General features: G+C 43.1%; 1 protein-coding gene across 1 annotated transcript in view; it reads left to right on the top strand.

Moving 5' to 3' along the window:
- Positions 1-629: 629 nt before the first annotated feature.
- MPP5 (membrane palmitoylated protein 5) overlaps positions 630-16680 on the top strand; it is a 129748-nt gene continuing 113697 nt past the window's right edge. The window contains exon 1 of the mRNA XM_030559793.1: positions 630-791. The gene's annotated coding sequence lies outside the window, so the exon portion shown is untranslated. The remainder of the gene's footprint in view (positions 792-16680) is intronic.

Raw genomic sequence — 16680 nt, 5'->3', positions numbered from 1 at the left:
AGTCTCAGAATCAGCTGTGAAAACTAGCCTGTCCCTCTAACTCCGGTTCCACTGATCAGGCTACAGGCAGGACCAGGACTGAGAGCAGCAGAGGCGTAAGGGAAGTAGATGCAAGGGGAGTGAGGGGCAGCGCAGAGGAGGATCTAACCGGCGGCCAGTCCAGCCTGAAGAAGCTGGTGGTTGAAGACAAGGGCTCAGACGCTACGAGAGCAGGGCGGGAGCGGCGCTTAGCCCAGATCAGGGCGTTTTGAGGGAGCTGCCGTTCCGGTGAGTGGGAGCCTTGGCTGGTAATAAGAGATGAGCGGGGTAGGGAAGAGACGGTCCAGAGGGGCCATAACTGTGGACGAGGAACAGCAAGGGAGCCCCTCATTCCCCGTGTCCCTTCGTCATCCCCCACTAACGCGCCACAGCCCCCACTTCTCCCCCGCCCCCCCCGCGCAGCGAGCAGGCGTCCCTCAGCCGCTCCGCTGGCGCGCAGCCCGCCCGAGCCGCAGCACAGGCAGCAATCGGGGCGCGCTCACCCAAACTACCGCCCTCCAGCCAATGAGGATGTTGCGGCGGTGGAAGGCGGGTGGAGCGCGTGCGTGCGGCCGTTGGGGCGGGGCCACCGCTGGGAGGCGGGGCGGGCGCGGTGGTATTTGTCTCCTGGTCTGCGGCCGTAGCGGCGGCGTGGGGTGAGCGACCCGGAGCTGTCTCCGGTGTCTCCGGGCCGTGCGTGTGGGGCTTGGAGCTGCTGGGCGCGTCGGTGCCGCGGAGGAGGGAGCGGCGGGAGCAGCGGCAGGAGTAGGAAGGTGAGTGCACCCCCCCCCCGTGATCGACTTCCCGGGTGAGGAAGGCCGGGGCGGGGTGCGGCGAGTTCCTTGGGGCGCTCTGGCCGCCGCTACTCCTGCGCCTCTGGCTTCCCGGGGGAGGGAGGCAGGCGCGGTGCGGGCTTTGCTTTCCCACCTCCCCCTTACGCGTGAACTTTGGCAGGGTCCCCACGGCGTGACCTGGTCCCAGCTAGTGTCCGTGCTGTCGGGAGTGTGTGGGTGTGTTTGTGGGGTGGCGGCCTTGCAGTTTGTGTATCCGTCCCCCTCCTGTCCGAGCTAGGGATACCCTGTAGCTTTGCCCACATGATCCTACACGGGGCTTACTCGCTTGGGCGAATGTTGCAAGTTTGGGCCTTAAAGTTGTATTAATAAGGACTCCTGTTGAGTGTTGTCTTATTTACTTTTTGAATATATTTATTTTAATAATGGACTGCACTTAATCCTGCTCTTCTTAACCATCTGTTGGCAAGCCAGTGTTTGGAAATGATGTTCCTGTAAAGAGATTGCCCTGTAGTGATTTGTGGGGCTTTGCAGGATTAAGTTAAAGTGGCTTGGAAACCAACACACTCAGCGTTCCACAATAGGTAACAGGTATTGGTCAGACTATTGATTAAATATTCAATAAAATACACAGATGAGTGTTACAGTAATGTTTAGGAACTCTAATCGAGGAATTGGGGAGGCAGTGTATACACAAGCAACAAGGAAGACAGTCCCTGTCCCAGAGAGCTTACTTTAGAAAGAGTGATAAGATATATCTTGCTGATTTTATTAGAAAGCTGACTCTAAGTAAAAGATCTGTCCAAAACTCTCTCTTACAAAGTGTCCTCACTGTCTTGGATATACAGATTTTTTGTTTTTGTTTTCTTTTTACAAAAATACTAAAATTACTGTAGTTGAAAGAGAATGGCATGAGGGATGACACGATTCAGTTTTATTTAGGGTATTTTGTATTTTTTGTCTAGTTAGTTTCCCTGTTTGGGTTTTCACTCAGACAAAATAGGAAAAATAGGAGAGTCTGGTTATAAAAACAAAAAATGACAGGGATGTGAGAGGAATTGTAGAATCCAATTTAATTTTAAAACAGGACATTAGAATGTCTGTTTCAGAGTGTGAGTTAAAGTAGTTTTGAATTCTGTGATAGAAGCAAATTTTTGATTTCATATCTAATGGTGCCCTTGAAATGGAGGACTTCTATAATGAATGTTCTGTTTAAAAATACTGTCCAAGTGATGAGCAGTTTGTCTCTAAATATATTTTCTGATTGCTGAACCAGGTCCCATTGACAATGTTTTGTGCGTGTTTATATGAATGTTTCAAGTTGTTGCAGAGGCATGGAAAAACCTTAAGTTCTTCTAAATGCACAAGAAATAAAATAAACTGTAGTTTAAAAATCGAGTTTGTTGTAGGGCCACTGAAGATATTTAATCAAAATCTTGAGGATATTTCTGTTAAAACCAACATGTTTTGAGTGCATTTATCTTTTAATTTGAACTCCTGAAATAAAAGCATGCTTCCCTGTTTATTGCCTTGTCCTAGGCAATCTTTTGTTTAGAGCCTTTTAAAGAAAGCACTTCTGGAATGATAAGAGTCTGAGTTGTAGTTAAAGATCTTCATGGATGCCTTGCAACTGCCTGGTGTTAGTGATCTCGATTAGGGTATGTCTATACTATAATGGCACAGCTATGGTGCTGCAGCTCTGCTACTGGTGACCATGTTGATTGTAGCTAGCTTGATGTAAGAATTCTTCTGTGGACCTACCAGTGTCTACGCTGGTGATTAGGTCTACCTTACTACATCTCACAGGGCTTGAAATTTTTCAGTGCTGAGCAGTGTGGCTAGGTCAGTCTAATTTTTGGTCTTTGTTTCACATTGTAGCTTCTTTGGTGTGAATTTGGCCTGAACTCTGATTATCAGATGTATCTCACAGGTAGCTGATCCAATTGGAATTTTTTTTTTCAGTATAGTAAAATAATATCTTCCTGGAACACAGTTCTTATTGGCCTGCTTCTTGAGAACCATTACATATTGACTTGGACATGGCAGTCTTTTTACGTTTAGAAATGAAAATGCTTTCAGTGTGATAACTGCAATCCTTCATAGTTAATTTTATGTACCGTTCTAGGATTTGATAGATGAATTTCCAGTGATGATGCTGTTACATCTTGTTTACTCCTGTGTTGGCAATATCAACCAAGGTTTTCAAAAGTGACAAGTAATTTTTCAGTGCCTCAGTTGTAGTGTACGCAACTTCAGACACCTTACAGGGGTCTGATTTTTCAGAGGGTGGGTCTGCCGCACTTCTTAAAAATCAGACTTCTTCAAGGTGTATCATGCTGTGCACCTGAAATCGAGGTGGATAAATATCAATGATTTTAAAAAATATTTTTGAATTTAATTTGGATTTTTTGATTGTTATTTAAATTATATTTTTTTTAAATCTGTTTTAAAATGAAATCTGAATTTAATGCAAAATATGTAAAGGCCTAAATTTATTATCTCTTAAAACATTTAAATAAAAATGTGTTAAATCCATGAGCCTTTATCAAAAACTTTGAGTTAAAGATTGCTTTTCTGTATAAAGAAAGATGTTTTCCTCCTTATTTTAACTTCTGAGGTCAAGCTTCATAAATATGGCACAGTAGCTCAGCCAAAATAACTTAGGAGACTGTTTAATTGTCAAGAAACTTAAGCAATAGGAACTTAAGCTCTAGTAACTTTCACTTAGGCATATTTAAAATTTTTCCCAGGCCTACCTGAAATAATCAGTTTAATTCTTTAACTACAGTTAATCCCACTGTTTTAAAAAATATTTTAGCTGTAAACATGAAACATCTTTTGATGAGAAATTTATGTATTCAAAATATTTAGGGTTTTGTTCAATAAAATCAATTTTATTTTGTGTTGTGTGATGTAGCTATGTTGGCGTGACTTCTATTTGTAAACCAGGCCTAAATTCTGAAGCAGAGTTGTAAACAAAAACAGAATCCTAATATCCAGTCTCCTCTTTAACCAATAGACATGTTTATTCCTGTATGGACATTGCTGCTACAGCTCACATTACTACTGTGATTCTCAAAATATGAAATGTTTTTCTTTCTGAAAATCTACTCTTTAGTATGCATAGTTTTTGATCACTGTAAATATGTCAAGTATAGAAATGACTGTTAAGGTGTCCATAGATATCTCTAATGTTCTTTGCCGTTAATTTCTTCAGGATCTTTCTTCTCTAGCAGGTATGCTTAGATACCATGGTGATATGTGTCTTTTAATATCCCTTTCTTCTAGATTGTGATATATTCAATATGTGGGAATTAATAACTCTGTATTGACTCCTTAGAGCCAATTCAACTTCAGTTGAAGTCAGTAGAAAAACTCCCTATTAACTGCATTAGGATTTGGATCAGGCTCTTTAATCTTCATGTTGTCTGTCTAAAGAAGACTTGTATTTGTATTCTGGCAGCACCCGCAAAGTGATGGGTGCTATCCACACACAGGAAAATAGTCTTGCTTTGGATAGCTTGCAGTCTAATAGAGAAAATTCCAGTTACAATTTCTTATCATCTTGTTACAAACTAGACCAAATAAACTTCCAAATATGCAAACTTTCCTATTTAGAACCATTAGATGGTCACGTGGGGCTTCAGGTTTGATTTCCACTGAAGTACAAGAAGTGAAGCTTGATATTAAACTCTTTCTCTGTACATTTACTGTAATACAAATTACAAGCGTCTTTAAAAATATCTAGTTTTGGTTGTTCTTGAAATGGTGAGACTGTAATTCTGCAATGGAAATTGAATATAAAAATGATCCGTAATACAAGAGGTTTCAGTCAATACTCTTTTGAACGTTCTTATTTATTTATACTCAGTATGTATTTATTCATTCATGTTTCACTTAGGAATACTACTTTTAAGCCGTAACTAAAAGTACAGTCTTAGAGAGCACAGGAAAATACACCAACTAACATTCAGCCACAACTCTGACCATGCTTATTTGATTGATTGATTTAGGGACCACCTGTCTTTCATAAATTTCATTATATGTAGTTCTGTATGTGGTTTTGTTTTGGCCTGTGTGTGTAAGTAAGGCATGTTAGATGTAAAATGTCTTTTTGCAGTGTTCAGGAAAAATTATATGAATGATCTATACTAGTGACTTATAAATTTGATAATCTTTATGTAGAAATAATTGAAATCTTCAGGAAAGGGAGGATTGTGGGAGGTGGAAGGAAAGCAAAGATGGTTTGATGACTTCGCTGGTTATTTACTTGTTTTTTACAAACTGCAGTGGTGGGATATAGAATCTAGCAACCTTAACTAAAATTAAGTGTTTTGTGGGGGAATAGATAAGCAAACATCTAAAAATGTTAAGAAAACTTTTAGCACTTTATCTGGCTCATTCAATAGCTATGTGAGCAACTTTAGAACTGCTGGTGTAGGGTGTGAAACTGGGTATTAAGGATAACAGCAACATGGTGGATAGCATTGATGACAGGAATACAGATATTGAAGGGTATGAGCTTTCCAGGAGAGAGAGAGAAATGGTGGGATAACATTTGTACATCAATAATGTGGTAAACTGTAAAGACATAAGTGATTGACTAAAATATTCTCGGTCCAAATCTCTTTGGGTAAGAATTATAAAAGAAGTTCTGTTGGGCAGTGTGAAGTGTCTGCTATAGGCCTCCAGATTTGGTTTTGGATATGGATAGAGATCTCTCTGATATTATTAGAAAGAAAAAGAATAATGAAAATAGTCATTATGGAAGACATTAATTTACCAGATATAACTGGAGAATAAATTCTGCAGATAATTGTAAGGCTGAGTTATTCCTGAATGTAACAACAGTAGATTTCTTCACCTTTTAGTCATTGAGTCACCAAGAAGTGATGCTATTTTAGACTTGCTTTTGGTAAGTAATGAAGACATTATAGAAGACCTAGTTGTAAATAATACTCTTGGATTGAGCGATCGTAAATTGAATGGACTAATCAAAACACTTCAATAAATTGAGATTTTTAATTTCAAAAGTGTAGACTTTGAAAAATTAAAGGAACTAGGTAATGAAGTCGACTGCAGTGGAGCTCAGGGAAAGGCAGAGGAGGCTTGAAATTTCTTTAAATCCAAGTTACGAAAGCTATCTGGAATTTTTACCCTAAGCCGGGGGGGAAATCTTTTAGGAGAGGGCTCCAGATCAAATTAGATGAATAATCACCTCAAAAAGGGTATTGGGAATAAGCAAAGCGTACAAGGAATGGAAAGAAGGGACTGATCAGTAGAGAAAGCTACATCTTGGATGTCATAAAGTGAGAATTGTCAAAAGTCAAACTGTTAGAGCTTGCAAAGGAAATTTTAAAACATAAGGTTCTTAAGCCCAGTGTTCCCTCTTATTTGTACCACATGTGCAGAATGAATTTTGTTACATTACCTCCATATTGGTGCATATATCACACAATAAAATTCATGTGGTGGAGCCAAGGGGTTCAGAGTGAGGGATGGGTCTCAGGGCTGGGGCAGAGCCTTGGGGTGCTGGGGTGATGGCTACAGCTGGTGTGAAGTCAGGGATGAGGGGCTGGGGCAGAGGGTTTGGGTGTGGGCTCTGGGGTGGGGTCTCTGGCTGGGGGTGAAGGCTCTGGGGTGGGGCTGAACATGAGGGGCTCAGGGCTGGGGCAGATGGTTGGGATGCAGCGGGTGAGGGCTCCGGGTAGGGCCGGGGATGAGGCGTTTGGGGTGCAGGAGGGTGCTCTGGGGCTACAGCAGGGAGAGAGGACTCTCCCCAGTTCTCTCCCCCCACAGCAGCACTTGGGTTGTGGGGGTGGGAGAGGTGCCTCTCGGCTGGGGCCACAGGATAGGTGCCCCTCCCGTAGCCAAGTTGGGACTGTGGGGGAGCACTCCTCCTCCAACCGCGGTATGTCCCCACAAGATGGGTTCCCTGAGCACCTGTGCAGCACTAAATAGGCTGCTGCACAGCAGCGCATCTTACCAGGAACTTAACTTAAACCTATAAATAAAGAGAACAAGAAAAAGTATCAGAGGGGTAGCCCTGTTAGTCTGGATCTGTAAAAAGCAACAAAGTGTCCTGTGTCACTTTAAAGACTAACAGATGGCGCATAAGCTTGCGTCTGACGAAGTGGGCATTCACCCACGAAAGTTTATGCTCCAATACATCTGTTAGTCTTTAAGGTGCCACAGGACTCTTTGTTGCTTTTACCATAGTATCCTTATTTTTCTTGCAAAGAGGGCAGGGCAGAGATTTAAGATAATCTAGGTATGACCCCAAAACTAAATGAATTCTTTCCCTCAGTTTTCAGTAAGGATGCTAATGGAACACAGCGGCAAAGGTAGGATGGGTAATGGGAATGAGTGTACAGAAATGGTAATTACCACATCCATTATGGAAGCAAAGCTTAAAAGAACTGAAGTCTGAGGGCCTGGATAATCTCCATCCAGAATACTCATTGAACTAGTACATGAACTTGCAAGTCTGATAGATTTATTAAAAATCCTTGCTAGCAGAGCAAGTGCAGTACCATATAGCTGGGGAACAATAAATATAGTACCTATATTTAAGAAAGGGTAGGACGTGATCTGGGCATCTATAGTACCCACTGATCTGACCTCAGTAGTATGGAAGTCTTTATAACACATTTGGAAGGAAAGAATTACTGGAGCCAGAGAAGTAAATGCAAAATGGATAAAGTGCAATGTGGGTTTATTAAAAGTAGATCATGCCAGACCAATAAATGTCAATCTTTGATAAGATAACTGATTTTTTTTTAAGACTAAGGCAATGCATTAGATCTAATCTCTCTGGACTTCAGTAAAGCATAGGCTGCAGGACCACATGAGAGATTATTAGTCAAGCTAGAGAAGTGGATGATTAGTACAGGAATTGAAAGATGGGTAAGGAACTGTCTAACAGGGGAGACAACAGTGTGAGCTGAAAGGAGAACTGTTGGGCTAGAAAGAGGTCATTACTGGAGTTCTTCAAGGATCAGTCTTTGAACTGGTTTTAATATTTTCATTGATTTTGGCACAAAAAGTAGATGTGCCAATAAATTTGCTGATGACATAAAGTTGAGAGGCATTGTCAGTACAGAGGAGGATCAAAATATTTTACAGGAAGAATTGGATGGCCTTGAGGCTGGAGTAATAGAAATGGGATGACTTTTAATAATACACAGTGCAGGGTTATGCATTCAGGGACTAATAACAAGAGTTTCTGCTATAAACTGGGAGTTCATCAGTTGGAAACAACAAGAAGAGGAGGAAGACTGGGTGTATTAGTCATCCTGTGATCAGTTATGAACCACCAGCGTGGTGTAGCCATGAAAAAGACAAATCTGCTCGTAGGAAGTATTTCTAGAGGTGAGAGGAAAGTATTGATGCTTTTGTACAAGGCGCTGGTAAAAACTCATCTGATATTCTTGTAGAATTCTGTTCACCTGTGTTCCTGAAAGAATAATTCAGACTGGAACAGATGTGGAGAAGGGCTACTGGAATGATCAGGGACTACTAGATAGCCTCTCTAAAAAGAGAAGACTTTAAAGATTCTTGAAGGAAAATGACAGTTCCCCAGGATGTTGAACCATGGAAGTATTACTCAGCTGTCTACACTGCTGTTGACCAGGGAACATACTTCAGAGATACGTGGTTTCAATTTACTAAAAGTAACCCCCACCAAGTAGGATGCTTTTTGACATATTCCAAGTTTTAGACTTGGTTTTTACAGTCCATGGAGAGTATACTTGTTCTACTTCAGAAACTACTGATGTACCTGGGACAATACACCTCTACCCCGATACAACGTGAATTTGGACAGAACGCAGTAAAGCAGCGCTCCGGGGGGGTGGGGATGTGCACTCTGGCGGATCAAAGCAAGTTCAATATAATGCGGTTTCACCTGTAACGCAGTAAGATTTTTTTGGCTCCCAAGGATAACATAATATCGGAGTAGATGTGTACTTTTAGAAAATTGAAATGTTGTGATCTACAAAAATCTCATTAACTGACTTCACATTTTCGTAACTTTAAAACTTCTTGAGTAAGTGGGATTGTGGTAGACTTTTGGTTCTGAAACATGTAATATGTTTAAACTGAAAGGTGGAGGGGAAGCCTGTAATCAGTTTATAGTACTCATGGATTATAGAATTTAGCAAGAACGAAAGTGGATGCTGTGAGTGAACGGGTATATGAAAAGGCAATTATGAGAGAATTTATCACATCATGTCTGATGTACTTTACTATTAATAATTTTCTAACAAAAAAGATCAAGAGTAAAATTTTAGAAAGTGCTAAGGGCCTGGTTTATTTCTAAAACTTAGGGTGACTAGCAGTGTACCTATACCAAATCCTATTTTCAAAAATGCCTTAGACACTTGGCAGCCTAAGTCATTTTTGAAAATGGGTCTTGGACATAGTCAATTCATCACCACCACCACCACTCTTTCAAATTTTATCCCAAGTAAACCTGTAAAAAATAAAAAATACATATTTACTGTAATACAGTAGGTGGGAAAACTCAAAAGGAGTTTTTACATTCTAATAAGCAATACTAGTTTTGTCAACTTCCAGGAAAGATTTTTCTTAGTCTTTTCACAATTTTTAAATTTTACTTTAGTATACAAAAGTTGTTTGTTTTTTTTTTAAAAGGTATGTGTGTCTCTAATACACCATACAGCCCTGTGAAATTAAAAAAAATTAAATGGTCAGCAAAACACATCTGACTTCCCGTATTTGAACAAACCATACCCTCTACCATAGCCTATGCAAATAAATGTGTTTTGAAGAATGACAAAACTGGACTGTTATGGATCTGAGTGCTTTTGTTCTGGAGTTTCAGGGCCCATCACAGAGAGTGCTCTATCACTAGCCCCATGTCTCTTAAAACAAGGGAAATTTAAAAGTTCAGGTTGCTCTATTGACGGACCAAGCATAAGGAGAGAGAGTTTCTCAAGTAGGGAGGTGCCAAGCCATTTAAGGTATGGCTATGCTGTAGGTGGGAGTGTGGTTTCCAGTGCAGGTGGGATGGGGACACACTCACTCTCGCTTGAGTTATCATGCTAAAAATAGTAATGTGACTGTGGTGGTATGGATGGTGGCTAGCCACCTAAGTGCCTACCCAACGGGGGGTAGGAGGGAGGAGGGTAATTACCTGTACCACTGTGGCCACTCTGCTGTTCTTAATGCACTAACTCAGATAGAGCTAGCATGTGTCTATCTGCAGTGGGAAGCATGCTCCCAGCTGTGTAGGCATAACCTTAGGATAGCAGTCTCACAACTTCTGAGGGTTGTGCCCCACCCCTTTGAGCCACAGCTGGGGGCAGGTGGGAAATGGGATGCGGATGGGTAAAGGAGCCAAGGCTGGGAGTGGAGCTGGGGCCTCAGCTTGGGGTGGGGCTGGAGCAGAGCCACAGCTGGGCTCTACTCCCAGCTTCATCTCTAGCCTCTGCCCTGCCCAGGAACAGAGCTGAGGCTAGGAGCTGGCAGTGAAGCTGCACCAAGGCTGGGGATAGGGACAGGAGCCAGAGACTGGGTGGTGCTCCCTCCCTGCCCCTGCTGTGCCCCAGTGATGTTCCTCCATGCCCCCCTAGGGGGGAGTGCCCCACAGTTGGAGGACCTCTGGCTTAGGGTATGTCTTCTCTGCTGTGTTAGCCTGACTTGACTTAGAATGGATGGAGTGTTCCCACTGCAGAACCCTACCCTTGCCAGACCTATGTGACTGTGTCCACAATGGTGCTGTACTAGCACATGTGCTGGAATGGATTTCTGGCAGCATATCCAAAGTTTATAGTGGTGCTTTAAACTGCATCTGTCTATGAATTCATTCAGTGTACTCTAGGAGAATTTAGTTCTCCTTCTTTGGGTTCTTTTGTGAAAGTGCTCTTATGAGTGTTTCTGATGATTACTTCTCAGCTCTACCATAAGGCTAGTGTCAGCTACTGGCCAGCTAGCAGCATGTGAGAAGGATTTCTTGGATGGCATCTCTGTTCAGATGCTGTGGAAGTGCAACAGACATGGAACAGGCAAATGCAGAGTTAAAGCACAGTCTAGAAAAAGAGGACTTGGCCCAGATAAAAATTTTGGGATAGTCTGGGAGGGCAGACTGCACCTGTAGTTGATTGGTCTGGATTCTCACTGCAAAATAAGTGAGTCATTACTGAAATCTGAGCTCCAGCCCATGCCCTTCGCCATGTCTGCTAGTTCTGGTTTAAAGCACCCTTAAACCCACAAGTTAGTTTTTTCTCTGTGGATAGAAGAGGGCTAGGGCAATACCCAGGCTATCTCTGCAGTGAAGACATACCCTTAAAGCTTAATAGCTTAAAACAAACCCCTTAAATTCATTCTGGAAAACAGCAAACAGTGCAGAAAATTAAGTACCCACTGATTGTCCTTTGCTGCAACTTAATGCACAATGCAGCAGCCCTTAAGTGATGCATCTATCTTAAGTTTCCAGATTGTTTTCAGGTGTAACCCCATGTAGAATGCATTTGCAGTAATTCAGTCCGGAGCTTTCAAAAGCAGTGATCATACACAGTAGGAAGGCCTCCATTCCCGCTTCCCCCCCCCCAAAACAAAACAAAAAACCTGTTGCAACTTGCTGGTGAGGTATAGATGGATAGAAGTGGTGCTAAACTTTAGAAATGTCAAGGCTGAAAGTTAGGTTTACCATCTTTGATTTGCCTCATATGTGAAGTTGACTGATATTTGGCAATCAAACTCAGTGACCTGGGTTGTCAGCTGATTGCTCAGAGTAATTGGCATGTGAACAATGTTGCAATTCTTGTTTAGGAGACTCCTGTATTTTTCATGATTGAGTGTATATTTAACAGCTGAAACATTATTTTGGTATGCTCTTGGAATAAGTTATATTTTCGACCTGTACCATAAATATTTTCCTAGGTTTTGTCATTTTATGGCAGGCCTGCACAACATGCAGCCCGCAGAGGCTCACTGTGTGGCCTGTGACTGGGAATCAAAGGGCTCTGGGCTGCCTGCAGCAGCGGGGAGCCCAGAGCCCTTTAAATCCCAGCCTTGGCCAAAAGGCTCTGAGCAGCCCGCAGCGGCGGGGAGTCCAGAGCTCTTTAAATCTCAGCCGCAGCTGGGATTCATAGGGCTCTGAGCTGCCCGCAGCGGCGGGGAGCCCAGAGCCCTTTAAATCCCAGCCGTGGCTTGGATTTAAAGGGCTCGGGCTCCCCTCAGCGGAAGGAGCTCTGGGCCCTTTAAGTCTCTGCCCCAGCCCCGCAAAGCTCCGGTTTCCCCCAGCCGTCGGAGCCCTGCGCCCTTTAATTTGCCCCTGACAGCTCCCAGCCACCTTTTCAGCTGGGAGCCCCTAATTGATTTAAAATCAAGTATCACCTCCCCACCCCCAACCTTCCTTTTTGGCCCACAGCTGTTTTGGTGGGGCAGTGCTAGGGAAGGAGGGTTTGTTTCTGCAGGGCTGGGTGGTGCTGGGGCTGGGTGTTTCTGTGGGCCGGGAGGTCTTGGGGGGGGGGGGGGGGAGATTTTCTGCAGGGCTGCGGGGTTTCGGCCCTTACTGTTTTCTTTGGAATAATGTGGCCCTCGCCGCTTTACAAGTTATGCAGGCCTGTTTTACGGTAATGTAAAGCCAGTGCTGACACTGTCTCCCTAACTCAAAAGGTTTGTTACAAGTGACCTATTGGTTTCAATCTGGAATTTCCTGACTTTTTTTGTCTTTAAAATAAAATACAAGACTAATTTATCTTTAATCAACTTCAGTGCCCGCTTCTAGAGTAAGAACTCTTCTATATACAAATTTAGGAACAGAGTCCTGGAAAATATTGTTGAGGCTATAACATTCTAAAATAAATGTTACATGAAAGGGGGTCTCACACTTGATAGCTTCTAAAGGCTGAGCTTATTGTACACACTAAAGGCTCCCTATATTCCTCCATTCTACCTCACAAACTTCCTGTGTGCCACTCTTCATCTTCATCTATTTCAGGGATGTCCTGCAACTCCCCTGTTCTCCTGCCATGAATTCTGTGTGTCTCTTGTTCTCCCCCAAACATCAGGGGCTTCATGTGCACCCCCATGCCCTCTCTTCGCCTTCCCCCTCAAAACCAGGGTCTCTGTCCCCAGTCTCCTCTGACCAGGGGTTCTTTTTGCTCACCCATTCCTGCCCCTCCGCAGGCTCTGTATGCACTATCATTCTCCTTTTCTCCCGTTATTTGCCTGGGAGATAAGTCATTCAGCTTGTCAACATGTTGAACTCTGTTGGGAGGATGAGCAGAGGAATTGATTAATGCCTTCCAGACTAACGATCAGTGCCATCAACCAGTTTGATTTATAGGCAATTACAGAGATGCTTAAAGCTGTGGGAGGGGTTCCATGTGTCCCCTATTTTCCCCTTTTGATTTTTTTATTTTTTCCCAAAAATCAACAGGGTTTTTGCCATGATGTCTAGAATATTTCCTGAAATTTTGAAAATAATCAGATCTGACATTTAACCATTATCACATTATATACAGACAAACTAACCCAGAAATGCCATCAAATTCAGTGTAAGGCCTTGCAAGGCCTGTCAACTAGAAAACTAGAGTGGGTTAAAACTTCTTCCCAAGGACTTGTAATTACATGCCTGTCAGTCTGGTATAGATTCCAGACAAGATAATAGATTGGCTGATATGGAACTCAGTTAACACAGAATTAAAGGAGGGTAATATCACTAGTGTCAATCAGTGCAGGTTTAGGAACAATAGATTCTGTCAAGCTAAGTTGTGTTTCTGTTTTTTTTAATGAGCTTAAAAGTTTAGTTGACAAAAGTAATAGTTTTGATATAATATACTTAGACTTCTGGAAGGAATTTGATTTGGTACCATATGACATCTTGATTTAAAAAACAAACAAACACTAGAAAGATATAAAACTAAAATGCACACATTACCTGGATTAAAAGGTGGCTCAAAATGTAGTTGTAAGGGGGAATAATTGTTGAATGGATGTGTTTCAAGTGAGGTTCTGCAGGGATCAGTGCTTGGCCTTATGCACTTAACATTTTTATTAATGACTTGGAAAAAAACTTAAAATCATAGTAATAAAATTTGCAGCTCACATACAGATTGGTGGAATGGTAAATAATAAAGAGAACTTGTCACATAGAGATCTGCATTGCTTGGTAAACTTGGCATAAGCAAACAGTGTTCATTTTGATATGGCTAAATGTAAATCTATACCTCTAAAACCAAAGAACATATGCCATACTTACAGCCCCACCCATCCTGGGAGGCAGGAAAATGATACGGTGGTCATGTCAGATAATCAGCTGAGTGTGAGCTCCCAGTGTGTTGCTGTCACCAGAGGAGCTGGTATGATCAGGGGATGAATAAACAGGTTATTTTACTTCTCTGTTGGGCACTGGTGTGACTGCTGCTGGAATACTGTCCTGTTCTGGTGTCTACAGTTCAGGAGGAATGTTGATAAATTGGAGAAGACTTAAAGAAGAGCCACAAGAAATGTTAAAGGATTAGAAAACGTGCCTTAGATTCAAGGAGCTCAATCTACCTAAATTAACAAAGAGAAAGTTAAGGGATAACTATTCTAATCTGTAAGTACCTCCATGAGGAACAAATATTTAATAACGGGCCCTTCAATATAGCAGAGAATGGTATAACATAATCCAAAGGTTGGAAGTTGAAAATAAACAAATTCAAACTGGAAATCAAGCTTATTTTTTAACAGAGGAATTAATAGTTGGAACAGTTTATCAAGAGTTGTGGTGGATTCTACATCACTGACAGGTTTTTAGATCAAGATTGGATGTTTTTTCTAAAAGATATGTGCTAACAATTATTTTGGAAAAGTTGTATGGCCTATATTATACAGTACAGACTAGGGGATGACAGTGCCCTCTTTTGGCCTTGGAACCATGAATCTGCGAATTCCTTGCCAGATATTTGCTTAGCACACAAACTGAAAGCTTCTTTTAAAAAGTAATCTCTCTGTCCGGGAGTATTGACCTGATTAGTGAGACATTCTTTCCTCGTTCACAATAGATACCAGCTTACCAGCCCTTCTGTCCAAGTTCTGCCAGAAGAACTTGCTACCAGAAGTTCTGATACTTTAATGAATCCATGCTCGCCTTGTAAAGAGATTTTTTGTCTCATCTCCTCTAGATGGTCAATGAGGGTATTTTCTGTCAGATGAAGACATCAGTTTGGATTGTTGATCAGGATTTACTCAAGAACACAAGATTCATTTTCCTGGCATATTAATTCTTGATGGGGTAGAGCTCCATAAGCATGATATCGGATGCTGGAATAATTTTTATAGTGGAGGTGCTGAGAGCTATTGAACCAAACTGTAAACCATGTATATAGTGGCAACCACTTCAAGCTAGGGGGTGCTGCAGCACCCTTAGTTCCAGCAACTATGCATGGTATATATGAGTAAATGAGCGAACTGGAATTTTTTTTTTAAACATTCAGTGGTTGGGAATTATCCCACACTTGGATTGTATGTCTTCACGTTTGGAGTCTAATTCTAATATCTGCTCTATCTACTTTGGCTAGGCTAGTCAAGATTTTTTTGGTGCCAGGAGAGGTGGCCAGTACTGTCAGCAAGCAGGTTAGGGTTCCCAACTCTGACTGAAGCTATTCTGGGAGATTTTTTTCTCCCCAACATGATGTAATGTCATTTTCTTAAAATATCTTATTAAAATGTCCTGGATTGCTATCAGTAGTCACTGGGAGATCAATGCTGATTCCAGGAAACTCCAGTCTAATCCTGGAGACTTGACAATCCTACTGCAGGATAGCAGTGGCACACCATGCGTGTTTACATATATACTGTATGTAGAGACTGATTGACCACATGGCCATGTCCAATATATTCTTTAAGCTCTACTGCTTGTATTAAGTTTTCTGGCTATGTTTCAGGCCATGTCTACATCTAAAATTTTGCAGCGCTGGTTGTTACAGCTGTATTAGTACAGCTGTATAGGGCCAGCGCTGCAGAGTGGCCACACTTACAGCAACCAGCGCTGCAAGTGGTGTTAGATGTGGCCACACTGCAGCGCTGTTGGGCGGCTTCAAGGGGGGTTCCGGGAACGCGAGAGCAAACCGGGGAAGGAGACCAGCTTCGCCGCGGTTTGCTCTCGCGTTCCCGGAGCCACCCTGCAAACCGCAGGGAAGGAGACCTGCTTGCTCGGGGTTCCGGGAACGAGAGAGCAAGCCGGGGAAGGAGACCAGCTTCGCCGCGGTTTGCTCTCTCGTTCCCGGAACCCCGAGCAAGCAGGTCTCCTTCCCTGCGGTTTGCAGGGTGGCTCCGGGAACGCGAGAGCAAACCGCGGCGAAGCTGGTCTCCTTTCCCGGTTTGCTCTCTCGTTCCCCGAACCGCCGAGCAAGCGGTTCTTCCCTGCGGTTTGCAGGGTGGCTCCGGGAACGAGAGAGCAAACCGGGAAAGGAGACCAGCTTTGCCGCGGTTTGCTCTCGCGTTCCCGGAGCCACCCTGCAAACCGCAGGGAAGGAGAACCGCTTGCTCGGCGGTTCGGGGAACGAGAGAGCAAACCGGGAAAGGAGACCAGCTTCGCCGCGGTTTGCTCTCGCGTTCCCGGAGCCACCCTGCAAACCGCAGGGAAGGAGACCTGCTTGCTCGGGGTTCCGGGAACGAGAGAGCAAACCGGGAAAGGAGACCAGCTTGATTACCAGAGGCTTCCTCCTTCCACGGAGGTCAAGAAAAGCGCTGGTAAGTGTCTACATTGGATTACCAGCGCTGGATCCTCTACACCCGAGACAAAACGGGAGTACGGCCAGCGCTGCAAACAGGGAGTTGCAGCGCTGGTGATGCCCTGCAGATGTGTACACCTTCAAAGTTGCAGCGCTGTAACTCCCTCACCAGCGCTGCAACT

This window comes from Gopherus evgoodei, chromosome 4, assembly GCF_007399415.2.
Source record: "Gopherus evgoodei ecotype Sinaloan lineage chromosome 4, rGopEvg1_v1.p, whole genome shotgun sequence".
Lineage (NCBI taxonomy): Eukaryota > Metazoa > Chordata > Testudines > Testudinidae > Gopherus > Gopherus evgoodei.
The sequence above is the reverse complement of the archived record's forward strand: the minus strand, read 5'-3'. Positions and strand labels throughout refer to the sequence as shown.